Source organism: Pongo abelii, chromosome 12 (genome assembly GCF_028885655.2).
Source record: "Pongo abelii isolate AG06213 chromosome 12, NHGRI_mPonAbe1-v2.0_pri, whole genome shotgun sequence".
NCBI classification, from domain to species: Eukaryota; Metazoa; Chordata; class Mammalia; order Primates; family Hominidae; genus Pongo; species Pongo abelii.
Window position 1 is genome coordinate 90331185 of NC_071997.2, and position 27146 is coordinate 90358330.

The 27146-nt window shown below is 37.1% G+C and overlaps 1 protein-coding gene across 5 annotated transcripts in view; it reads right to left on the reverse strand.

The window, feature by feature from the left end:
• Positions 1–27146, reverse strand: part of EML4 (EMAP like 4) — a 162718-nt gene that overhangs the window by 114367 nt on the left and 21205 nt on the right. The window contains exon 2 of one of the 5 annotated variants that reach the window (XM_054547614.2): positions 9678–9798. The exons of the other annotated variants lie outside the window; for them this stretch is intronic. The gene's annotated coding sequence lies outside the window, so the exon portion shown is untranslated. The remainder of the gene's footprint in view (positions 1–9677; positions 9799–27146) is intronic. 5 annotated transcript variants of the gene reach the window in all.

The window sequence follows — 27146 nt, forward strand, 5'->3', positions numbered from 1 at the left end:
CCTACGGATGTTCCAAAAGCGAGATGATCAGCACCCAGATCAAATTTCCCATGTCTTCCCCAAAGTAAATCTACATATTTAAAAGCAGATCAAATTCAGACCATTTTTGCTAGTGAGTTTGGTTATAATATTGGTTGACAGATCTGATATTTGGACATATCTTCTAAAAACTACAGTTCCAGCAATCAAACAATGTAGTTCAAATTACCTAACTACTCATTAAGACAATGAATATGTGGACACACAAACATGACCAAATGTAGTCCAGAAGCATATTTTAAGAATCTTCAGAAAGCACCTTTTTCATGGGTACAGTATTCCACAAAGAAAACTCTATGTTTAAGTCTGCATTATGTAAATAACATAATTCAAACATAGCAAAGCCTAAAAGACAAATATTAGGTTTCAAGTATCTAAAGTTACTAAATGAAAAACAGTAATCATCTGTCTCCACAGAGGGCCAAACAAGAAATGTACTGAATCTATAACATGAAGAATGTGGGTTATGTAAGAATTTTTTTTACAGTAAAGGTTAATTCTGGGAAGAACGAATCTTGACAATCAAGAATTGCTTTCTCTGAAAAAAAACTTATATAGAGACTCAACTGCCTTGATGGGTTAAGTATAATCCTGTTCAGTATAGGAGGACTGTATCCCTAAGATTACAATTTGTTTGTCTAGAGTTCAAAAAGAAGTTCCACTACAAAAACAAATAAAATTCATAGTAAATATATGTATCTCATAGCTCTTGAGCTTGACACCAAAGGTTTCTAATATGCTTAAATCTGCAGGTAAACTTTAAATAAAAAATTTACTTAGTCCAACTGTGAGAATATTAACTGTCAGAATATTGGTTAAAAAAATGAAAATTTACTTAACAAAAATGTTTTATTACAGTTGAAAATTATATATTTTTTTCTAAGTTCCTTGTTTGTTGCTTTTGCAGTTTCAAAGTCAACCAGGAACCAAGTAGATCTTTATTCCTTCCAACTACTTTGTTTCTCTGCCATTTCATCACTTTCAACTCTTACTTAAGGGTGTGAGTCAGAGGGGTGGAATAAACTTTGGATATAACCAATTTTAGACAATAAGCAGTATTTAATTTGGTTCAATAGCTTTCCTCCATTGCAAAGAAAGCAACTCAATTGTTGTGGCATGGTTAAAAATAGCAGTCCAGCCATTCAGTGAAATATCAAGCACTCATTGTTCGGCTATAATAATCTTTAAAATGTCACACATTCAAAACATGTTTTAATTACATACACTAGCAACAACTGTAGAGATATGAAATGGAAAAAGAACAGGTAACATATTAATAAGAGTAGCTGTACTCATACTAGGATTGTGGATGATTGTTTTTATAATTAAAAAAGAAATGGGCCAGGCCTGGTGGCTCACACCTGTAATCCCAGCACTTTGGGAGGCCAACATAGGTGGATCACGACATCAGGAGTTCAAGACCAGCCTGGCCAAGATGCTAAAACCCCGTCTCTACTAAAAACACAAAAATTAGCCAGGTGTGGTGGCACAAGCCTGTAATCTCAGCTACTCAGGAGGCTGAGGCAGGAGAATCGCTTGAACCCAGGCAGCAGAGGTTGCAGAGAGCCAAGATCACACCACTGCACTCCAGCCTGGGGGACAGAGCAAGACTCCATCTCAAAAAAAAAAAAAAAAAAAAAGAAGTGGGCTGGGTGTGGTAGCTCACTCTTGTAATCCCAGCACTTTGGGAGGCCGAGGCAGGCAGATCACCTGAGGTCAGGAGTTCGAGACCAGCCTGACCAATATGGTGAAACCGTGTCTCTAATAAAAATACAAAAATTAGCCAGGCATGGTGTTGGGTGCCAGTAGTCTCAGCTACTTAGGAGGCTGAGACAGCAGAATTGCTTGAACCCGGAAGGTAGAGGTTGCAGTGAGCCGAGATCGTGCCACTGCACTCTACCCTGGGTGACAGAGCTAGACTCCATCTCAAAAAAAAGAAAAAAAAAGATAAATGAGTTTCCCCTTTTCCTCCAAAGATCTTAGTGACATTATCAAGAGTAAGAGTTGTGGAAAACTAAACCAAAGTTTGGCTGGGTATGCGATAAGGCAGATTTAAAAGTTCTGAGGAAATAAGTTCTCAAAGGGAGAAGGTATAGCAATAAAGATTCTTTATATTTTCTAACTGTCCTTTAAGGTTTGGATTGGAAGAAAAAGTAATTTAAATCTGTATCTGAGTACCTGCAACTTACTTTTAAATTCACCAGAAAACAGGCTGATAACAGATAGATATATGGTAACCCAAGTATAGCAAAATGTTAATTACAGAGTCTAAGTGGCAGATATTTAGGTATTCACTGCAAAATTCTTTTTTTTTTTTTTGCTTCTTAAACATTTTTTATAATAAAACAAAAAAAATCTGGTCTGAGGCCAACACACTTCAAGAGAAAATGAAATAAATTTGCAGAGTACCCTGGAAGCTTTTATAGGTACATAAAATATTAAAGTAGTTGGATTTTATGAAAATCAGCTTGGATTATAGGATTTGAATACCATTCTGTTAAAAAGTGGTTTTATGGCTGGGCATGGTGGCGCATGCCCGTAATCCCAGCACTTTGGGAGGCTGAGGCAGGCTTGATCCCAGGAGTTCAAGACCAGCCTGGGCAATATGGCAAAACCTCATCTCTACAAAAAATATAAAAGTTAGCCAGGCGTGGTGGTGTGCATCGGTAGTCCCAGCTACTTAGGGGGCTGCAGTGCAAGGATCACTTGAGACTGAGAGGTTGAAGCTCAGTGAGCCATAATCATGCCACTGCATTCCAACCTGGGTGACACAAAGAGGCCCTGTCTCAAAAAAAAGTTTTATATCTACCATGCAGAGTTATAGATCTTGTAGTACAGCTAGGCTCCACAGATGAACTCCCAATGAAACACGCCTACCAGTAGTCATGTTCTTATGTAGTTCTCTCCTTTGAATCTAGGCTGGCCTTGTGACTTGCTTTTTTGCCAACAGAAGTTGTATAACTTCCAAGACTAGATATGAATAAGTCTTGCAGAATCTAAGACTGTTTTCCTGGAATACTTTCTCCAGGAGAACTGAGCTGCCCTTTAAGAAGTCCAACTACTCTGAGCCACCATACCAGAAGCCACAGATACATACTTGGTTTGACAGTCCCAGCTAAGCCTAGCCTTCCAGCCATCCTGGCCAACGCACCAGACATGCAAAAGGTATGACCCTCCAGCTGCATATCACCATGTGACCTTAGTGGAAAAGAAGAATTGCTTAGCCAAGCCCTGCCCAAATTCCTGACCCACAATAATGCTGGATATAACAACAAAATTGTTGTTTTAAGCCACTAAGTTTTAGGTGTTTGTTTTTTTAACCAGAATAGATCAATAAGGGTATATTAATCACTAAATATTTAGCCCAAATCCTTCATTTTTAGCAATTCATTCATTTTCAATGAATTAAAAATGGGGAAAAAACCCCGCTGTAAACTCTAGGCTAAGTAGGTGAGGAAAACAAGGTAAAGGAAAAAGCTACATAGTTGGGAATAACTGCCTAGCCTATTCAAATATACAAACCCCTTACAATAAAAACTCAGGTAACCATCAAATAACAGTCCATTTTTTAAAACTATTAATTTTTTATACTTTGGATGATATTTATATGAGTAAATGTATTAGATATACATTTTTTCTATTTAAGTTCATACTGAATCTACTATCTGACATTTTGTCAGTGATCTGTGACTCCCGCCCAAGCTGTTGTCTTAATAAAGAGTTAACAGAGAAATGACTGAATTTAAAACAGTAAAATGTTTTAAACTTCTACATTTTGGTTTTCATTGACATGTTAGGAAAAATTGGGGGATCACAAAACATATGTGTTACCCACCATTTACCATAATATTTGATATACACAATAAGACAAAGTTCTCTGACTACACACATAATAGGTACTCAGTAACTGTTGATGGAATTAATTTTAAAATCCTATACATTCAGCTTACAAATTATAACTGCATAAAAGAAACTTAAATTGATGTATCTAAACAACAGTCATCAATATCCTTAATTTTATACGTTTTAAGAAAACACAAAAGTACTTTCTAGCCAGTTGTAAAATATAAATGTAAACTGTTCTTGTATCTTTCCTAGACCTAAAAATTTAAAATATTAAATTATTGCCCTTATTTTTTCCATGCTATTAAAACCATTAGAAAATTATTCCTGTTTTCTAGTAAAGGAAGCAAGGCAAGATTCATATGGCTGCTGGGAAACAGAAAAAGGGAGACAATAGGCTAACAAAGTTGAAGCACACATCTGCAATCTGAATGCTTATTTAAACAGTAAATAAAAGTATGCAATGGAAAGATTCAACCACTAAATATTTTTAAACTACCAGAATTTCTTAACCCTAATGTAGTTCATTTTATCTTTTTTTTTCTTTATGGTTAGTCCAACATGAGACTGGGTAAATGGACTATGATATAGTCATAAAACTCCACATAGCTATGGAAATGTAACTACACAAATCGTACAAACATAATACTGAGCAAAAGAAGCCAGACACAAGAAGCCATACTGTGTGATTCCAAAAACAGCCAAAACTAACCTATGGTGTTAGAAGTCAAGAGAGTGGTCATCCTTAGATGTGGGAGGGGGAGTAGTAGTAGTGACCAGAAGGCATCACCAAGGAGCTTCTGGGATTCTGGTAATGTTTTGTGATCTGTGTTTTATGTTATCATGAGTGTACTTTTTCTGCACGTTGAGTTAGACTTCAATTAAAAGTTTACATTTTTTAAAAGTGGGGGCAAAGCTGTAAGATTTTAACATTTTTACAACTGAAGCAGAGGTATTCCAATATTTCATTATTGATACTATGTTACACTAATATGCTCATTTGTTTGCAAAACCATGGCACAAATGATATAATTTTGGAAAGTGCCTTAGAGATCACATAGGCCAAATGAGAATGCAAAAACTGGCTTCCAAGATTACATAACACAGGGCAGAGCCAGGACTGGAACATAGGTTTTCAGACTGTTAGTCAAGTGCTTTATTACTACACAATACTGCCAATTCCTCTTTCTCTAGTAGTTACTTTTAAAATATCCACAGGTATACTTTTATATTCTCATGCCCTACTCGATAAATGGTACTATGGTGCCCTGAAAGAAACACTGGAAAATGTGAAAAAGATATAGAAATGCATGAAGGGGACTATCTGCCTTACTGTAGCAGTGAATAATGTGGACACACAGTAAGTGTATCTGTGGGTGTCATGCCATTTTATCTGTTAATTGGATAGAAAAGAGATCTAAATTGAAAGAATTTTAGCAGCGACTAGCTGAGGAAGGGAAGGTTTTTTAAATGGTCTCAAACACTAACAAAATATTCTATTTCATGCAATGAAACATGTATTGCTAAAAAAAAAATCTACTGCCGAGTTTGCTTTTAATATATTTCCCGTCCTTCTCTTTAAAACACTGAAGGAATTAAGTAAAAATTTTTAAATGGCTATTAAAATATGGAAGTATAATATTTAATTCATTAAAGGTGATATTAAATATACACTAGTTCAAATTTCAAACAGCATGCATTGCTTTGAAAGTAAAATACAAAGTAAATTAGAAATTTTTCATTAGGAAATTAAAAACCATCAACAAAAACATTTTTATCTTAACAGATGATCAAAAAGTCTCCAAAATAGTTGAGCACCACAAGGCTTAAAGAAAGCCATTATACATATTTACATACAATTTGAAAGTGGGGATCAGGCACAGTAGCTCACACCTGTAATCCCAACACTTTAGAGGGCTGAGGCAGACAGATCACCTGAGGTCAGGAGTTCAAGACCAGCCTGGTCAACATGGCAAAACCCCGTCTCTACTAAAAATATAAAAATTAGATGGGCGTGGTGGCACGAACCTGTAGTCCTAGCTACTTGGGAGGCTGAGGCACGAGAATCGTTTGAACCCAGGAGGTAGAGGTTGCAGTGAGCCAAAATTGCGCCACTGCACTCCAACCTCGGCGACAGAGTGAAACTGTCTCAAAAAATAAAAAAAGAAAGAAAGAAAAAAAAAGAAAGTGGGTTATTTTGTGTCTGGGAAGAAAATACTACATTTGCTGCCAGGCTAAGTTTACATTACCCACCAAGACAAGGGGTAAATCTTACCCTACTTAGAACATTGGCAACACACTATGCGGTAACAGGAACAAAGTTACCCAACTTATATGTCACTGTTTCCATAAAGTATGAAACCTTCCGGGAAAGATAAAGTTTTCAACCTCTCTAACGACATTTTATCTGCAGGTTTAAAACATCCAAGTCCTTTCATAATTAGAACTGACCACTTTAGGCATATCACACTTGTTAACTACAAAGGGGACTAATCCACGGGTTCAGACAATTTCCAACTACTCCAGTTTACAGCAACACAAGATTCCACCCAAGCCAATTTCCTCAATCATTGTTCTGTAGATAATGTTCATTCAGTCTCTGATCAGAAATGACTTCGCCCCCTACCCAATATCCTACCTTCAGGATCTACTATGGGTTTAACCTCTAAGAAGTTCTTCCTTTTATTCTATTCAACACAGAACCCTTCCTTTCCTAAACTCATATAAGCCTCACACACATACCATTTTGTACTTAACACACAGGAGTATATGATTTTTTTTCAACCATGCTTACAGACCTAACAAAATCCAACTGTATGCCCCTTCATGACGGGAGACCATACTTCATACTTTTATATGTTCCACACTATCTACTGTGGTAGGTACACCAAGCACATTATAGGTATTTCAATCAATGTTAAAGCAAATACTAAAAAGAGTTATAGTTGCAAAGGAGACAGGATGCTCCAGTGAAGTGTGTAAGAGACAGAAGATTACATGGATCTTCTGATTACTTTGAGAAGAAAGTCTCAGTTTCTAATACCTCTCTAACATTTTGCTAATATTTAAACATAACCAATTTTTAAGGTAAACACAAGTATTTTCCATAAATTGATTTTCTATCTACTGAGTGGTATAAAAATTAATCTTAAAATAAATCTCTAAAAACTAAATTATTCTATAGTGCCAGAGAGTAAGGAAGTTCTCAAAAAAGTTTTTATTTTTAAAAAGGTGGGAGTATGTCAAAGGCATAGGAGCCAACCTATGGCCAAAGCTGGCCAACAATCTGAATAACAAAATAAATAAAATAGTATTGGATCTTAACCCAAAGTACAAAATATCCATGAGTCCATACTGAAATAAATAAATGACTGAAAAAATTATCTAAGGGAACAGAAGAATTCTAAATAAATGTAAATATACTGTCTTCAAGAAGTGAAGCATAATTCCACACCCATTTCTTAAGTGTGGGCTGTGCATAGTGACTTCCTTCCAAAGAGTACAGTACAGAAAGGGATTGGGAAAAGTAACTTTACAAAGGAGAAACCTAACAAACAGTACCTCAGTGAAGTGATCAAGGTCAACAACATCAATGATGTCATGTTGCTCACATATACTTCTTATGATGTGATGAGGATGGCGCTTTCCCTCTGTGGTCTTCCTCCCCAAAACATCAGACAAATTCCAAAAGAGGGACATTCTACAATATATCTGATATACCAATGCTGCTACAATATACCAATACTGCTCTTAAAACTGTCAAGGTATCAAAACCAAGAAAAACCTGAAAAAATGGTCATAGCCAAGAGCCTAAGGAGATACGACAACTGGATGGGACCCTGGAAGAGAAAACAGGCACTAGGTAAAAACTAAGTAAATCTTAATAAACTATGGATTTTAGTTAATACAATGTGTTATTGGGTTTTAAATTATAACATACCATACTAATATAAGATATTGATAATAAGGGAATTGGGGGGGTGTGGAAACTGTATGATCTACTTGATTTTTCTGCAAATGTAAAACTGTTCTAAATGAAGTCTATTGGTCTTTTTTTTTTGGTTTTTTTTTTTTGAGACGGAGTTTTGCCCTTGTTGCCCAGGCTGGAGTGCAATGGCATGATCTTGGCTCCCTGCAATCTCCGCCTTCTGGGTTCAAGCAATTCTCCTGCCTCAGCCTCCCAAGCAGCTGGGATTATAGGCGCTCGCTGCTATGCCCGGCTAATTTTGTATTTTTAGTAGAGACTGGGTTTCTCCGTGTTGGTCAGGCTGGTCTTGAACTCCTGACCTCAGGTGATCCACCTACCTCAGCCTCCCAAAGTGCTGGGATTACAGGTGTGAGCCACCATGCCCGGCCAGTCTTATCAGTTTTTTAAAAGTCATTTTAAATAAAATTATTAAGTAAAATAGTAATAGTTTTAAGAGACTCGGAAAATCATGAAGGTAAGTACTCAGAAAACTAAAGTTTGAAAAACATTTATGAGGAAATCCTTTTTAATCAAAGGTCCAATCAAAGCTTCACCACCTACTAGTTACATTATCATTTCCTCATCTATAAAATGGAAAGAAGAATATGCCTACATTACAAGACTGCTGTGAGGATTAAATCAGATCATGAATATCTGTTTTAGAAACTGAAAAAGCCCTTCACAAATGATAATCAACATAAGAAGAAATACAACATATTATCTTGGAAAAAAGATGGGTATTGAAAGAAAGTTAAAGTACCCTTCTGCTTTGTGGTATTTGTATAAAAGGAAAAAACCAGAAAAGTGAACATAATTGTCTAAAAATTATTTCATGTTTTGAAACCATGTTTTTAGCTATGTAGGGCCTTGAGTTTCCAAATAACTGCTTTTAGTATCATATTAGTGATTTTTTAATATACTGTAATTTCTCATTCCTTTATAATTAGATCATAAAGATGCATTTTAAATACTTTATTTTAAAAAGGGAAGACTAAACTCTTGTGTCTAGTGATGGACTCTTAGGGGATAAAACCATAAGGAAATAGGAAGTGATTACTACAAAAGCTAGGAGTAGTAGACAATTTGGGAGGGAAGAGACTGTAAATGGGATGGGTACCTATAGGGACTTCTGAAGTGACTAACTTCTATTTCTTGTTCTAGATTGTGGTTACAAGGATGTCCATTTCATAATAATTTACCAAGATTTAAATTTGTTCTATGTGGCTTTCTGTGTCTGGAAAAAAAAAAAAAGCCAGACAGAACGAGACCCTGTCTTAAAAAAATAAATAAAAGGAGTAGGCTTCCAGGCCGGGCGCGGTGGCTCACGCCTGTAATCCCAGCACTTTGGGAGGCCGAGGAGGGTGGATCATGAGGTCAGGAGTTCAAGACCAGCCTGGCCAAGAGGGTGAAACCCCGTCTCTACTAAAAACATAAAAAATTAGCTGGGTGCGGTGGCAGGTGCCTGTAATCCCAGCTACTTGGAGGCTGAGGCAGGAGAATCGCTTGAACTCAGAGGGCGGAGGTTGCAATGAGCCGAGATTGCACCATTGCACTCCAGCCTGGGCGACAGAGATTCTGTCTCAAAAAGAAAAGAAAAGAAAAAAAATAAAAGGAGCAGGTTTCCAAAATAAATCTATTGTAAAGAAAACATTTAACATAAAATAAAAATTTTTAAATATAAATTTTAGTTCTTTGATTATATATACAAAATCAGAACTTTAAAAAAATCTGGTTCTAAATGATGTAAGGCAAAATTACTCAGATTCAAAGTAGGTTTGAGAATGAAAATTTATCTCAAAATTTGAATACTCACTCTGCATCTACTCACCTTATGGCCATTGTCCTTTATTCAGAAGACATAAGACCTCCCTCCCAGAGTGGCCAGGAAGAATAAACGAATAAATGCAGAAACATGAGTTGAAAAGGTAGTAAACAAATGTAATTTGTACCTGTCCACCAAAGAAGAGATGAAATAGAAAGTGTGAGCTGCTATCACAAAGTAGGCTCTCGCATACTGATGTCCAACTTTCAGAGTGTCAATACTGTAGTGTACTCATATCCAAATACTGCCATTTTCAGGACTCTCAATTACCAATCTTCACTGCAACTTTTAAAGAAAAACTTCCTATAAATAAGATAATGTAACTATAGCTCAAATATGATTGTCTAAAACACAGAACAATTAGGAAATCAATTACTCATCAGTAAAGCAAAGGTGAATTCACATTTAATATTATAAATTCGCATTTTATATTATGCCAAACTCAGAGACAGGTCACTTATTTTTCAACTTCAACCAATCAGAACTGAGTCAAGACCAGAAAGTCAACAGAAAAAGACCCCAAAACAATCCAAACTAAAACCGTAAGTATAAAGACCACTTAGTTCAGGAAAGTTCCTCTGGCCCTCATAAGTTGCCTGTTAACTAAATTTATTAGAACTGGGTAGGAACCAAAATAATCTGGTTTTCCAATTCACAGCAAATAAAAAGCAACAAATTAAAAAGTGGTTCAGGTAGAGCTGCTAAGGTAAGCAAGAAACTGACAACTCATCCATCAATGAGAAAATCATATTTTTAAAAAGATACCAATAAGTGAAAAAGTATAAGGTCCTAGGTCATTCAGTGCAGTGGCAAACAACCCTAAGACACTTCAATTACCCTTACGGTACTACTTACATTCTTTAAATTACTTATGCGAAAACTAGTTATATCTAGTATTATATTAATATATACTTGGAGGTTGTATGTGTATACACAGATATGTTTCAGTAAAAGATATACGTTTATACAAGTTTTGGTTGTATTTGAAAATTACTTTTCTAAAACTACAAATGATAACTGATAATATCAAATACAGGAGGTGTTATACATCCAACTTAAAAATAATTTTATTTTAGAACGTAACCAATAATCACACAGACATATTTTTACATAACTATATTGAAAAGTAATCTATTGCTACAGTGTACTGAACACGTATTCAGTGACAGATGCATTGTCTCATTTCATCTCACAAATCTATAAATATTAAATAGATCCCTATAAAACTGCCAATATGCAACTATTTTTGACCTACCAAAAGGTATTTAAATTATCTACAATTACAGATGTAGAAATTAGCTAAAGAGAGGTAACACCCAACATTATATGATCAACAAATGGTAGGGTCAGAATTTGAACCCAGGACTGTCTTGATTACTGTGTTATTCAAACTAACCAGCAATTATTGTACTTCACTGTGATGATTTAAATTTTACTATTTACCAAAAATAATATACATGATGCACTGAGAACACATCACTTATGTAGTATATGTGCCAAAAATGCATATCCTAAATCTGATCATGAAGAAATATCAGACAAAACCAAATTGAGAGACATCCTACAAAATAAATGGCTAGTAATCTTCAAAACTGTCCATGTCATAAAAGGAACAAAAAAGGCTCAGGAACAGTTCAGTTCCAGATTAAAGTAGGCAAGACGACTAGACATAAAACTAGGCATAAAAACTAAATGCAGACTGGGTGCAGTGCCCATATCTATAATCCCAACACTTTGGGAGGTCAAGGCAGGAGGACTCTTGAGGCCAGGAGTTTGGGACCCGCCTGGGCAAGACAGTGAAATCCCATTTCTCCCCCAGAAATTCACAATTCAGCTGGATGCAGTGGAGTACACTTATAGTCCCAGCTACTTAGGAGGCTGAGGTGGGAGGATCACTTGAGCCCAGGAATTTGAGGCTATACTAAGCTACAATTATGCCACTGCACTCCATCATGGGTGACAGAGTAAGACCCTGTCTCTAAAAAATATATTAATTAAAACTAAAAACTAAATGTAATGCCTGATTCTGGATTGGACCAGAGGGGGGGAATGCTATATGGAACAAATCTGTGAAACTTGAATGAGGTCTACAGATTAAAAAATATTGTACAAACATTTACTTACTTTTATAAGAAATGTCACAAAGCAGAACAAGAGTAATTGTCAAATGAGTGATAAATGCAGTAAGTGCTAGAAATTCAGAGGCAAAAATGATCATGATTAGCAAGAGTGGTCCTAGGGAAAGAAAAAAAAATTGGGTCTTGAAATCTAAGCAGAAACTGACTAGGTAGAGGAGAGAAAGAAGAAAATTCCAAAGTGGCAGAATATTTGTGGATAAATGACCGAGTAATGCAAACTGACTATATAGTCTATTAACACAGGAGAGTAAAAATAAGACTAGAAAGGAAGGCTGGGGCCAAATTATGGAATTCTAACCCAAAGAAAATAGGATTTCATACCATAGGCTATATAGCCAACCACTAAATAATTCTGACATAGTATTGGTGTAACAAACAACTTATCCATTTCTGTCTAAAATCTAAGTTGATACTTCCTTAAACAAAAAACAACAACAACAAAAACCCTTTCCTTTTGCACTAACAGATCTTCCACTTCCTTCATTTAAGTGCCTACTGATTCAGGTCACACCGCACAGCTTCTAAGAGCAAACATTCATTGAGTGCTTAGTGTGAGTTAGGTAAGCCAGGGAAGCTGACTGAGGGCAGGGGCATTTAATTCAACACCATCTACACCTATTATTATTATTATTATTGGGCAAGCTGAAATTAGTTTACTTTTAGAGTATATTTCTTTTCCCTACCAAATATAAAAATGTCAACTTTTGCTGATAAACTTCACTATGTGTAAGGACAGATTATTTGATTAGTGTTGATTTGTCAACACGAAGTTTTCATTAAGCATTTTAATTCAGAATCATATCAGTGATCACATCGGGAAGTGTTTTTTGTTGCACATAAGCCAGCTTATACTAAAATTCTACAAGGTCAAGTTTATAAATGTCAAATTGTAATCTAAGAGGCAAACTTTGTAAAGTCTGCATGAATCATCTTTGTTGCGAACCCTTCATTTTATTTCCAATAAATTTTTCTCTTAATAAAAGAATCAAATTACCTCAACACCTAATATACAAAAAGACCTCGAATCAAAGTTCTTTGGATGATTATAGAACAAAATGGCAATGTATTGCAAATGATTAAGAGGTGAATATTTATGATTTCTAAAACCATATGATATAGTAATAGGAAGAACTGTAATATTAAAGGGACCCCATAATCTTAGCATTCATGAATATCTGATGCAAAGAACATTTACACAGATTAATTACTAACTTGTAACTCTACCTACCTAACTAGGTTAACTAGTTAACTAGGTCTAACTCTACCTGTAACAGTTTTTCTTTATTCTGAAAAACTGTTAGAAGAATCATCCATTTCTATGTATCCTAGTAGGGAGAAAAAAACAAATACAGCAAGCCATTCAGTAGTCGTTGGCACACTACCGCCCACAAGCCAAATCTGATCCCATCAGCATCCCTTAGTTGTATGGTAAGAGAACTAAGAATGATTTTTTACATTTTTAAACAGCTGAAAAACAAATTCAAGGAACAACAGCTATTCGAGACCCATAAACATTACATGAAATTCAGTGTTCATAAATAAAAGTTTCTTAGAACATAGCCCCGGCACATTCTTTTGGGTACTGTCAATGGCTATTTTACAAAAACAGCAGAGAGGAATAGTTCCAATGGAGATGTGTGGCCCACAAAGCCTAAAATATTTATTATCTGGCCCTTTCCAGAAAAAGTTTGCCAGCCCCTGCCATAAACCACAGCAGACAAGAGATTAAGCTGTAGGTACTGAAATCAGACCAACCTGGGTTCAAAACCTGTCTTTGCCACTAACTGCTTATATAGCTTGTCGAAAGTCATCTAATGGTTCTAAAACTAAAACTTCTAATTTTTTTTAAAGAAAGATAGGCCAGGTATGGTGGCTTATACCTGTAATTACAGCACTTTGGGAGGCCAAAGCAGGAGGATCACTTAAGCCCAGGAGTTTGAGACCAGCCTGGGCAACAAAGTGAGACCCATCTCTATTAAAAAATTTAAAAATTAGCCCGGTGTAGTGGCATGTGCCTGTAGTCCTAGCTATTCGGAGGGCTGAGGTGGGAGGATCCCTTGAATCCAGGAGTTCAAGGTGCAGTGCACTATGATTGTGTCACTGCACCCTAGCCTGGGCAAAAGGGCGAGACTCCATCTCTTCGGGGGAAAAAGAAAGATAACAGTATTGTATAAAGGAGTAAATACAGAGTGCTTAGCACTATACCTTATAGTAAGCACTATATTTTCATTATTATTACCACTATAGTTACTATAGTTACAGGGGACTCTTTCCCTATCAAACTGTTGAGGTCCAGGCCTTTTTGTGCCTATACATGTGGCATAAAAGTATATTATCAATTAATCCTTTCTGGTTTTTTTTCCCTCTTTATGTTCAGGCAACTGCAATTCACACCAAAACATGGGCGGGGAGGGAACTTCTGCAAAAAAAAAAAAAAAGGGTGGCTATAAAGTCTGAAAAAATAAGTATATAAACGGCTGTTAATATTAATCTGTGATTCCAGACTAGCCATCTTGTATAACTGCTTCCACAGGTAATGATGCCGTCCACTGTACTACAAATAAAATCTATATAAAGTTCATGTGAACTTTGTTATATTAATAACTTTAATTACAGCTATGTCAATATACTTTGCTTAAAAATGACAAACCAAATTTATTCAAGTTCAGAAAAACTCTATCATAGTGTATTCAACATGGATTCAAAATGTTTTTATTTCAGATTCTCTGATAAACAAAAAAGGGCTACCACAGATAGAAAGATAAACTATTTCTACTGGACCATGAGGGGAAAAAACCAACCTTACCTTCATATACTTATGGAAAATGTTACGTTAAGTTTTCTTTTAACTGGTAAATAATAGTTATATGTATTTATGGGACACAATGTAATGTTTCAATATATGCATACATTATAGAATGGCCAAATCAGGCCAACTAATATATCCACCAAACCTCAGATACTTACTTTTTTATGGTGAGAACATTTAAAATCCACTATTTTATTCTATTCTGAAATATGTAATATATTCTTCTTCTTCTTCTTATTATTATTAGAGTTAGGGTCCCACTCTGTCACCCAGGCTGGAGTACAGTGGTACAATCATGGCTCAATGCAGCTCAAACTTCTGGGCTCAAGGAATCCTCAGGCCTCAGCCTCCTAAAGCAGCTAGGACTACAGGCATGCACCACCACACCAGGCTAATTTTTTTATTTTTTGTAGAGATGGGGTCCTGCTACATTGCCCAGGTGTGATGGTTAATGCTGAGTGTCAACTTGATTGGATTGAAGGGTGTTGCCAAAGGAGATTAACATTTGAGTCAATGGATTGGGAAACGCAGACCTACCCTCAATCGGGGTGGGCACAATCTAATCAGCTGCCAGCACAGCCAGAATAAAAGCAGGCAGAAGAACATGGAAAGACTAGACTGATGTAGTCTTCTGGCCTCCATCTTTCTCCTGTGCTGGATGCTGCCTGCCCTCAAACATCAGACTCCAAGTTCTTCAGCTTTGGGACTCAGACTGGCTTCCTTGCTCCTCAGTGTGCAGATGGCCTATTGTGAAACCTCACTTTGTAATGTTAGTCAAGACTCCTTAATAAACTGCCTTTTATATATACATGTATCCCGTTAGTTCTGTCCCTCTAGAGAACACTGACTAATACACCAGGCTAGTCTCGAACTACTGGCCACAAACAATCCTTCTACCTTGGCCTCCCAAAGCACTGAGATTATAGGTGTGAGCCACTGCACCTGGCCTACAATACCTTATCACTAACTACAGACATCATACTGTGCAATAGATCACCAGGATCTACTTCTCTTGTCCAAATGAAACTTTGTACTATTTGACCAATGCCTCTCCTTTCCCTGTCTACACCCCTTCAAGGCCCCGGCAACTGTCATTCTACTTTCTACTTCTTTTTTTCTTCTTCTTTTTTTTTTTTTTTTTGAGACAGAGTCTCACTCTGTCACCCAGGCTGGAGTGCAGGGGCACAATCTCGGCTCACTGCAACCTCTGCCTCCCGAGTTCAAGCGAGTCTCCTGCCTCAGCCTCCTGAGGAGCTGGGATTACAGGTGCGCAGCACCACACCTGGCTAATTTTTTGTATTTTTAGTAGAGATGGGGTTTCACCATGTTGGCCAGGCTGGTCTTGAACTCCTGGCCTCAAGTGATCTGCCTACTTCAGCCTCCTAAAGTGCTGGGATTACAGGCGTGAGCCACCATGCCCAGCCTATTTTCTGAGTTTGACTTTTTTTCAGTTTCCACATATAAGTGAAATCATGTGGTATTTGGGTATTTGTCTCTATGTGCCTGGCTTATTTCACTTAGCAGAATGTCTTCTAGGTTCATCCATGTTGTGCAAATGACAGGATTTCCCCCTTTTCAAAGCTGAGTACGTTTTTCTTATCTGTTCATCTATTGATGGGCACTTCCGTGGTTTCCATATCCTTGCTATTGTGAAAAATACTCCAATGAACATGAGAGTGCAGGCATCTCTTCAATATAATGGTTTCAATTCCTTTGGATATATACTCAGAAGTGGGACTGCTTCATCACAGAAAGCATTATACTTTTAACTTTTTAAAGTTCTATTAGACTTATGTTCAACTTCCTAAATCTAGTTAAAAATCTGCATACATTAAGTCTAGCTGTGTGCTCTTGGGCAAGTTAATTAATTCATCCCTTAGTTTCTACCTCTATAAAATGGGGATAATAATGCTAACTCCTTCATAGCTTACTATGAGGATTAAATGAGCCAATACACATAAAGTACATCAAGCAGATTCTGATACAGAGTGGTGCTTGATAAACTAGTTTTATATATTTACTTAATAGCTAGATTTTGATGGTAATGCTTTCAGAGTTATAATTTCCAGCTAGCATGTAGCCAACAAAAACATTTTGAAAATTAGCACAGTTGACAAAATCTTCAGAAATTCGACTTGATGGATGGAAATTAGAATACAGGTATCCTTCACTTAAAAGAACTTAAAAGTACTATACTTCTGTCATATTACTGCTATAGACAACAATTAGAGGATGCAATTCACTTAATTTCTTAGGGTCATCCTTAGGAGAATACAGCAGGCAGCCCATGGAGAACAGGAGAAGTGGAAAAGACTTGGAATAAACTGCCTTCTAAGTGGGCCCTCATTTCCTGCCTTATTTCCCCTACTGTCCCCTGCAAAGCGCTGGAAATTTCAGTCCTTTACTTTACATTCTTTCTCCCACCAAAGATTCAACAGAAGGCATGCCAAGACTATGAGTGTCTGCAAAAACTCTTTAAAAATGCCAAAAAAGGTTTAAAACATTCCTTTAGATATGAATTTAGAATTGTTATGATATTTAGAGTCAAACTGCTGAACTTGAGGATTACTGTCTCTACAAAGAAAGTTTGTAAGTCTGAATTAGTGCCAGAATTTCTGAAACCATCTTTTCAACTGGAGAAAGCGAGTTCAAGCCAAAAAGAGCGCTTTTGATCTCAATGACCAGCAAATAAGAAATCAGCATTTGTTGAATTAAATATGCCTGACAACCACAATATCTGACAACCTCAAATTAACATTTATCCATAGAGCATTTATGCCAAATTCAAAAAAGACTGCTATCTACAGCTTACAGGTCACATGCAGAGCAAAGGCCATAATTTTTGTTGAAATTCTTTCTTTTTCCCCATGTCTACACAGTACTGATATTCCTTTTTTTTTGAGGCGCAGTCTTGCTCTGTCGCCCAGGCTGGAGTGCAGTGGCCCAATCTCGGCTCACTGCAAGCTCCGCCTCCTGGGTTCACGCCATTCTCCCGCCTCAGCCTCCCAAGTAGCTGGGACTACAGGCGCCCACCACCATGCCCGGCTAATTTTTTATTTTTTTTATTTTTAGTACAGATGGGGTTTCACCATGTTAGCCAGGATGGTCTCGATCTCCTAACTTCGCGATCTACCCGCTTTGGCCTTCCAAAGTGCTGGGATTACAAGTGTGAGCCACCGCACCTGGCCGGTATTTCTATTCTAAATCTCAGCAACCTTATTTACCCGGCCATTGTTCAACTCATTAAGGAATGATCCAATGTCAAAACTGTTTTTTAAGACTGGCATAAATGATACCCCATATACTTATCCTTTAAAGCAAACGGTCTCTTTCCATGATTCCACAATAACCCACAGATGACTTTCATTTCCCTGATACATTTACCATCTGACTAGTAAATTACGGCCTCGGATTTCCGTGAGGCTTGGGTTCCTTCTCTTGCTTACTCATTCACTCTCCCAAAAGGTTACCCTCTTTTCCAACCTTTTTCACTACTGCCATTTGTAATGCTTATTTTCAAATAAACTTCTCTAGATCCTTTACAGAACCTCAGTCTACCTTTTGGCTCTAATTGAAACCAGCTTTCCCACACGATAACACTTCCATTCCAGTCGAGTCAAAACGGCAACTATTCTTTCTCTTATACCTCTCAACAGAAAACAGGGAGATAACAGCATCGTCCTGTCTTCTTTCTATTGCAGCACACATATGATTACTCCAAAAGTCTCCTGCAAAACCTTCCTCCTTTACTTGTAACTAGGATCTAACAACTAACCTAATTATTCATCATTATCATCAATCAACTTCTCAGTCACTCTCCAGATTACATCTAAGTTTTGATCTATCTAATTTACCTTTCCAGCCACAATTAGCCTGGGCAAATTCCAGATCCATGTGAACATCCTAGCTGCTGTCCTCAAGGAGTGAAGAGATAGCCACTACCCAATTGAATAATCCACCTCTATAACCACTCACTTTATTACCCACAACAATTACTCATCTGAAATCTTAAAACTCATTATCTTGGCCCATAACCCCAAGCCCTTATCCTTTGTCTCTTTCACTCCTATTCCCCATCACACTTCACTCTTTAGCTTCATGGAAACTTTTGGTGTTAATGTTCTTCCACTTTCTCCCCACCTATCAGCCTTGTCTTGGCTTCAATGTGTTCCCTCTCCAGCCTAAACCCCCAAGATACATAACTTCAACCACTCTCACAGCAATACTTTCAACTTTTGGCCCCTGCGTCTTCCCACACCACTCTCCTTTGTCAAGTCCTGCCTCCACCAATACCAGAACATTTTGACTGCCCAGCTTTTCTGTTTCTACACAGTGGCTGCTGGGTACTGCAGAGAGAGACACAGGGAAGGAATGAGAATATATACACACAACAGAGACCACCACAAAAACCCATGGTCATCAAACCCATCTTGGTCTCTCTACATTTTCCAAGTGAACTCCAACTCCCATTGCCCCAGTAACTATTCCAAATACTCACAACTCTCTTCCAGCTTTCGATTCCACCACCTCCACCTCATACTTCTCAGGATGTGTCCTCACTTCCTCTTTCAAAGAGAAAATAGCAGACTTCAGGTAGAAATATTCCTCCCCAAATTAGCATCCTTACCACCTTTTCCTTTTAAAATTTTTCTTTTTTTTTTTGTAGAGATGGAGGTCTCACTATGTTGCCCGTAAGACCAGGCTTGAACTCCTGGTCTCAAGCAATCCTCCCACCTTGGCCTCCCAAAGTGCTGGGATTACAGGTGTTAGCCACCACACCCAGCCCCCTCCCAACTCATTAAAACAGGTGCCTCTTGAGTTAAACACCAAGCCTTCCCCCAGTGCTTTAGAGTGTCTCCCCTATTACTATCTTTAGAGACATTACGTCAATCATACATGCCCATTCTCTCTCACATCTGTTCTATCCACTGGTCATTTTCCCTCAGGATAAATATATATTATATATTTATATTATACATTATATTATATATATAAATATATAATATAAATATATATTATATATATATAAATATATAATATATAATATAAATATATATTCACATCTCTACCAACCAAAAAAGAAAAAAAAATTCAATTTTAAGTCAGACTCCCTCTATTTCCCTTAAGAAGTTCTGGTAGGAGCAAGCTACAGGTGTTTGGACATTCTCATTTTCTATTCACTACCTAACCTGTAGCAAACGGTCTCTATAATTCCAATAAAGTCACTGATAAGCAACCCTATCAACTAGGTACTTGTATTACTACCACTTTACAAATGGGGCACATTGAAAGATTAAATAACTTGCCCAAGGATACAAACTAGTAATTGCAGGTGCCAGGATGTACACGTAGGCACTGTGACTCTGGAGCCCAGATTCTTAACCACCACTCTATGCTTCAAATTACAAACACATATATTATGCTTCTAATTCTATTTTATAAATCCTGGCTAAAGGAGTACACAAGGTGTGAGGTGGAGCACATCTGGAGTTATTTCCAAAACTGTAATCTTTGTCAATAGCTAATGACACACTTACTGGCTTAACTGACATTTATTCACTATTTTGCTACACGTTTACTGGTTTCTTCAGAAGTGCCAATAAATGATCACTCTCAAATTTTTGCTTTTTAAGATAAAATATTCACTACCAATATATATTCCACAGATATGTAAAATTACTCATTTGTAGAACAGATTCACAATTTATGTTGAGTTTACACCATTTTGTTTTTCTGAAGACTATTGTTTTGGATTTACTAATATTTTCATTAAAAAAAATTCTAGTATTTAAGCAGGTGTCTTAAATATATCTTTGCAAACAGAACTCTTATCACCTCCTGCCAATAGATGACTTGTGATTTTTATTGCCTATATCTATCTTTTTGGGGGTTCTTTTTCTTTACCAACATCAATTTTTCTATTAACAAGTTTAAAAGATGGGGCGTGGTGGCTCATGCGTGTAAACCCAGTATTTTGAGAGGCTGAGGCAAGTGGATCACTTGAGCCCTCACAGTTGGAGACCAGCCTGGGCATATGGCAAAACCCCATCTCTACAAAACAATACGAAAATTAGCCAGGAGTGGTGGTGCGTGCCTGTGGTACCAGCCACTCGGGAATCTGAGGAGGGGGTATCACCTGATCCTGGGAGGTCAAGGCTGCAGTGAGCAGTGATCTCACCACTGCACTTCAGCCTGGGTGACAGAGTGCGACCCTGTCTCAAAAAATAAATAAAGACACAATTTACTTCCTTAAACCAACACTTACTTTGATTCCTAGCATGGCTTTTCATTTCTGCAGGGCTCTTCTACTGTATTTATTCTATGGGCCTACAAAAACACTGAACATAAGTGAAATTTACTTTTTCAAAGTAGGGGGCACTCTTACACTAATCTCCTATTATAAAGAATGAGACTTCCCTTCTCTTTCCCACAGTAGAGGGCAGGGTGGAGACAGGGTGGTTACTGTATTAGGTATTACAGAAAACTCTCCCAGTCTCTCCTCCACAAACTCAAGCCACAAACTCCTGCAGGGGTAGAGGGGGAAGGGAAGTTACTAATTTGGTGGGTTAGATTTAGCTTTCCTTGGACCTTATTTTTAACAAGAAGGAAATTAGGTTACTGCATAGAAAACAAGGCCATCTTTCCCTTTCTCACTCCAGCTCTTTGTTAGGCTGATAACTAGATACATAAAGTAAGCCTCTAATCTTCTCACCAGCTGCCAGATTAAGTGTAGTCAGAGTAGACATGGCAGACTGAACTCTTACCATAGTCTCACAGTCTAGATTTGTTGGTGATTGCAGCAGACTCTCAATTTATCCTTAGATCCATGTTTTGGTCTCAAATTCTGCCGTTATCAGAGAGTCTAAATTTTAGAAACAGATGCTGTGCCCATTATTTATCTCTTAGAACCTGGAGAGAGAAGGGCTAAATGATTGGCACTCCTAACCTCAATATATACCATAAGCAAGTGTCAACAGATGGTGATCATCATTAAGCACATATTAAGTGCTAATACTTTTATATGTCCTTTTAATCTGATCTTGCAAGGTAAATATTTTTATCCAAATTCATTAATAAATGAATGTATTAATTCACTCATTAATGACTGAATGAATGCTAGGGTTCAGAGAAGTATTTGCACAAGCTTCCAAAGCTAGTCAATTTTACAAACAAGGTTCAATCTCAAATCTCTCTGATTCCAAAATTCTCAGTTAATGACCATACTCAATTTGATGAGAATAAAATACTACATCTAAGTTTGGTCAATGTATAGTATGGAAGTATGACCAATATTTAAACAATCATCAAAGATATATTTGTCTGCCATGAAAAAGGAATAACTGATCCTCTAACAGTTGGTTAATGAAGTACTAGGTTTCACAGGGAATTCAGTTATTGAAAAATAATTAACTTTAATAACACTTGGTACAATAAAGATTGGAGAAAAAAATCTCCAATAACCTGATGCTCCATTTCCATCCAGGCTTCCTGTAGTAAATATGTAATGTTGCAATAAAGCTCCTTGAAAAATGAGTCATCTTGAACCAAATATAATCAAGAAGATAATGATTAACCAAAAGCTGGCACAAGTCCTAACAGAGTAATATAATTCAAATTCAGCCTCTTAAAAGATAACTCATGTTTAATGCTGGTATCGCAGAAATGTAAGCCAATGATTGGGTTTATGGAATGGTCTATATATTGGCACAAGCATATGCAAACGTACATTTTAAATTTTTCTATGTCATGTATTTTTATACTTAGCATTATTTACCCGCAAAACCTAACAAATGGACTTCACAGTATCAGATCTACATTTCCCACTCTATACAAAACTCTGAAAAATTATTTTCTAATGTTTACTAAAATCAATTTATTTTTGCTTATTTTAGTATGGCATAAAAACTGAGTATGCTACATTAAACATTATAATACTATAAATACTGTATCCTTAAAATGTAATAATGTAATCTCTTTCACACAAAATTAAATTAGTTAATAGTAGTCATGTAAGGCATATGCTCTAATGTTTTATCTGGTAGCATGATGAAGTTATCATATACCCTCTTACTTGCAATGAAACAAATCTAACAAATGACTAAAGCAAGTTAGGAGAAATACATTCCATGGCCACAAAACAAGGCCAAGTTAACTAGATCCTGAAGGTATAAACCCATAATTCTGACCTAAAAAATACAGCTTCTGTAATCAATGAGCTAGCTAACCATGCAACTCCTGTGAAAGAACTAACAATTTTATAATATAATACTGATTACCTAATTTGGAAATAAAGCAAAATCTTTGCCAAACAATGTTGTTTGTTACCGTTTATAAGGATATTTGTAAGAAAAAAATTAACTTTTAACTCTTATCTTACACCATACACAGAAATTAATCTAAGGTAGAACACAGACCTAAAAGCCAAAGCCCTAAGGAGCAAATAATAAATCAGACCATCAAGATTAAAGATCCCTGCCAAGCAGTGGCTCACTCCTGTAATCCCAGCACTTTAGGAGCTGAGACAAGTGGATCGCTTGAGCCCAGGAGTTTGAGACCAGACTCGGCAACATGGTAAAAATACCGTCTCTACGAAAACTACAAAAATAAGCTGGACATAGTGGTGCACATCAGTAGTCCCAGCTACTTGGGAGGCTGAGGTGAGACGATCGCTTGAGCCCAAGAGGTGGAGGTTGGGCATCACATGAGCTACTGCACTCCAGCCTGGGCAACAGGGCAAGACCTTGTCTAAAAAAAAAAGAAATAAAAAAGGTAAATTAAAAAGTCCTACTCAATCAAAAGGTATCATTAAAAAAGTAATCAGACAAGCCACAATGTAGGGGAAAATATTCACAAAATATTTTCTGACAAAAAATTTGTTTCCATAGTACAAGTCAACAACGATATAAATTATCCAGTGCAAAAAAAAAAAAAAAAAAAAAAAGAGAGCGAGAAGTGAAAAATACAGATCTGGATTAGGATTCAGGACTAGATACAAAAAAAAAAAAGAAAAAAGAAATATAAAGAAAATAATTGAAAAATATACAAATATACTTTGCCTAATCTTATTTAAAAGGACTTGATTTCCTTAACCAAACACCACAGGATATCCCATTTCAAATAAGCCATTAACATTACACATTATAAATTTATGATGACTATCTTTTTGAGTATATTTATATAGGCTTTAAAAACAATGATTAATAAAATTTAAAATGAGCAAACATGAATTACCCTAAAAATGGTAAAAGGGAAATTCTACAACTATTTCACAATAAAGTAATGTTAACACATTTTAAAATAAGACTGCAGGTCAGGCACAGTGTTTCAGGCCTGTAATCCCGGCACTCTGGGAGGCCAAAGGGAGAGGATCACTTCAGCCCAGGAGTTCCAGACAGTACAGGCAACATAGTGAGATCCCATCTCTACAAAAAAATAAAGATACTAGCTGGGTATGGTGGTGCACGCCTGTAGTCCCAGCTACCCAGGAGTCTGAAGCAGGAACACTGCTTGAGCCCAGGAGGTCAAGGCTGCAGTGAGCCATGATTGTGCTGCTGCACAACAGCCTAGGTGACATACCAAGATCCCACTTCATTAAAAAAAGGAAAAAAAAAAAAAAAAAGAACGCCTATAATGACCCAATAGATCAATGACAAAAGTGAAAACTTAAAAGCAAAATATATCAACAATGTCCCTTTAAGAAATCTCAGAAATGAAAAAGGTCAAAACTTAAAGGAATTTAAATCATTTTAGTTCTCATTATAGCATCAGATTGGGTTTGGCCCTAAGAAATAAAATTGCAATAGCAACTTCTTTGCTAAGAAATTTTCCACTGTCAGTCTAAACAAACACACAGCAGACACCATTCTAAATGCTTTTCCTCTTTTTATTCTTCATCTGAAAACCACCTTCTACTAATTTTTCCTTCAGCAGAATAAACTGCATGCAAGTTTTGCAGTACAGACATGTGTCAGTTCTGAGAAATGCATCATAGGCAATTTCATTGTGCAAAATCACAGAATGTACTTACACAAACCCAGATGGTATAGCCCACTACAGACCTAGGCTATACGGTATAACCTATTGCTCCTAGGCTACAAACCTGTACAGCATATTACTGCACTGAATACTGTAGGCAATAGTAACACAATGGTGTGTAAGCACAGAAAAGGTACAGTAAAATACGGTATTAAAATCTTATGGAAATACCCTCATATGTGGTATATGACTGTTATTTACTATGAAACATATTGTACTGCAGCTAAAGACTAAGGTTTGGCTAAATGGAGCCAACCAGCCAAACATGTCGGTTTCCACCGCCTCCCTGACATACTACCTCAGAGTCTGCAAAGCAGTTTCATGACTGTTGAGTTTCACCAATCACTCCTCCAGATTAGCAAAACCCTAAATGCTTTCTGCAGATGCACGAAGAATCTCAGGGTCTCTAGATAAGGACCACAGAAAAGTGAGAATCATGATACTGGAATCAGTTGTTCTGAAGACTCAAAAGAGCAACTGCTTCATTTATCACTGTTTTTCTGGGTTTTTGAATCCTAGTGGGAGCCAGTTATTCTAGCAAAATACATTCATGCTTTAATGTCTGGGGTTTCCAAATGATGCTCACCTATTTCTCATCTAGCTCTTCATATTGCAATCAAAGAGGCAGGAGATGACCAAGATTTTTGTCATAAAAGGACTCTAATATTTGAGGGACTGCAGTGGTCAGAATATGGTCTTTTAAAAAGAAAACAGTAGGCTGGGCACGGTGGCTGATGTCTGTAATCCCAGTACTTTGGGAGGAGGAGGCAGGTGGATCACTTCAGGTCAGGAGTTCAAGACCAGTCTGGCCAACGTGGTGAGACCCTGTCTTTACTAAAAATATAAAAATTAGCCCAGGCATGGTGGTGGGTGCCTGCAATCCCAGCTACTCAGGAGGCTGAGGCAGGAGAATCTCTTGAAGCCAGCAGGCAGAGGTTGCAGTTAAGCACCGAGATTGTGCCACTGTACTCCAGCATGGGCAACAGAGGAGCAAGACTACACCGCAAAAAAAAAAAAAAAAAAAATGAAAGCAAAGAAAAGAGTAACTTTCACTGAGGTATAAGACCCAGACTATTGGGGACATGACATTCAAAACTAGGGATTTTTTTTTTTTTTTTTTTTGAGACAGAGTTTCCCTCTTATTGCAATGGCGTGATCTCAGCTCACTGCAACCTCCGCCTCCCGGGTTCAAACGTTTCTCCTGCCTCAGCCTCCTGAGTAGCTGGGATTACAGGGATGTGCCACCATGCCTGGCTAATTTTGTATTTTTAGTAGGGATGGGGTTTCACCATGTTGGCCTGGCTGGTCTCAAACTCCTGACCTCAAATGACCTACCTCAGCCTCCCAAAGTGCTGGGATTACAGGTGTGAGCCGCCGTGCCCCGCCAGGTTTCTTATTGACCTCAGGTGATCCGCCCGCCTTGGCCTCCCAAAGCGCTGGGATTATAGGCGTGAGCCACCACGCCCAGCAAAACTAGGGATTTTTAAAATTCAGTTTGAGGTGGTGATAAAACATAAAGTGGCAATGGCAAAGAGAACTGAGTATAATACAAATAGGTAAATGAAAAGAGCATAAAATTAAATAATTTTAAATCAATATTAAACAATGTCAACAGACACAATTTGGGGGTGGCTAATTCATAATTCCCCCAGGTGGCCATGTCTGCACTACCCTATCCTTCACTTGAGAAACTATCCACTCTCCCTCCTGTTTTTCTAAACATTGGTTCTAAATGAGAACTCTTATCTTCCTACATGACCCTGCCCTTTCAACACATAATGATTAACAGGGGGATGAAATTTTGATGTAACAGGACCAAAGTCCTGCCTTAGAATTTCTCAAACTAGTGTTGAGGGAGGGAAATTTTGAGGATGTTGTTCCAGAGCTACTGGTAGCCATGACCACTGCTGCTGGGGGAAGATCATTTCAGAGAATAAAGCCAACATATAGAGAGAAATGGAAGAGACAGAGTTCCAGTGATAATGTATAACTTATCCTCAATTATGTACATAATACATATTTTACTTTATAATAAGCATGACACACACTTCCCATGGTTATTCTAAGAATTAAAAAAAATAATGAACATAAAGGCACTTTGTAAACTAAGTTTATCAGGGCTTACTATTCAACAAATGCAATCACTTTGTCTTTCAATTTAAAAAGTATGCATATATATAAAGTAGAAAAGGTAGGTAATAAAATTCAATGTAAGATATGACTACAACCATAAAACAAATGCACAAGACCAGGGGCCTGCAAACTGGCTAGACAGCCAAATCTGGCCTGCCAACTGTTTTTGTGTGGCCTGCACACAAAGAATGGTTTTTGCATTTTTCAATGTTTGGGGAAAAAAATGAGTAAAAGAATTTTTTGCGATATGCGAAAGTTACATTAAGTTCAAATTTCAGTGTCCATGAATAAAGCTTTACTGGAACACAAGCACACTCATTTGTTTACATATTGTTTATGGCTGCTTTCATGCTACAACAG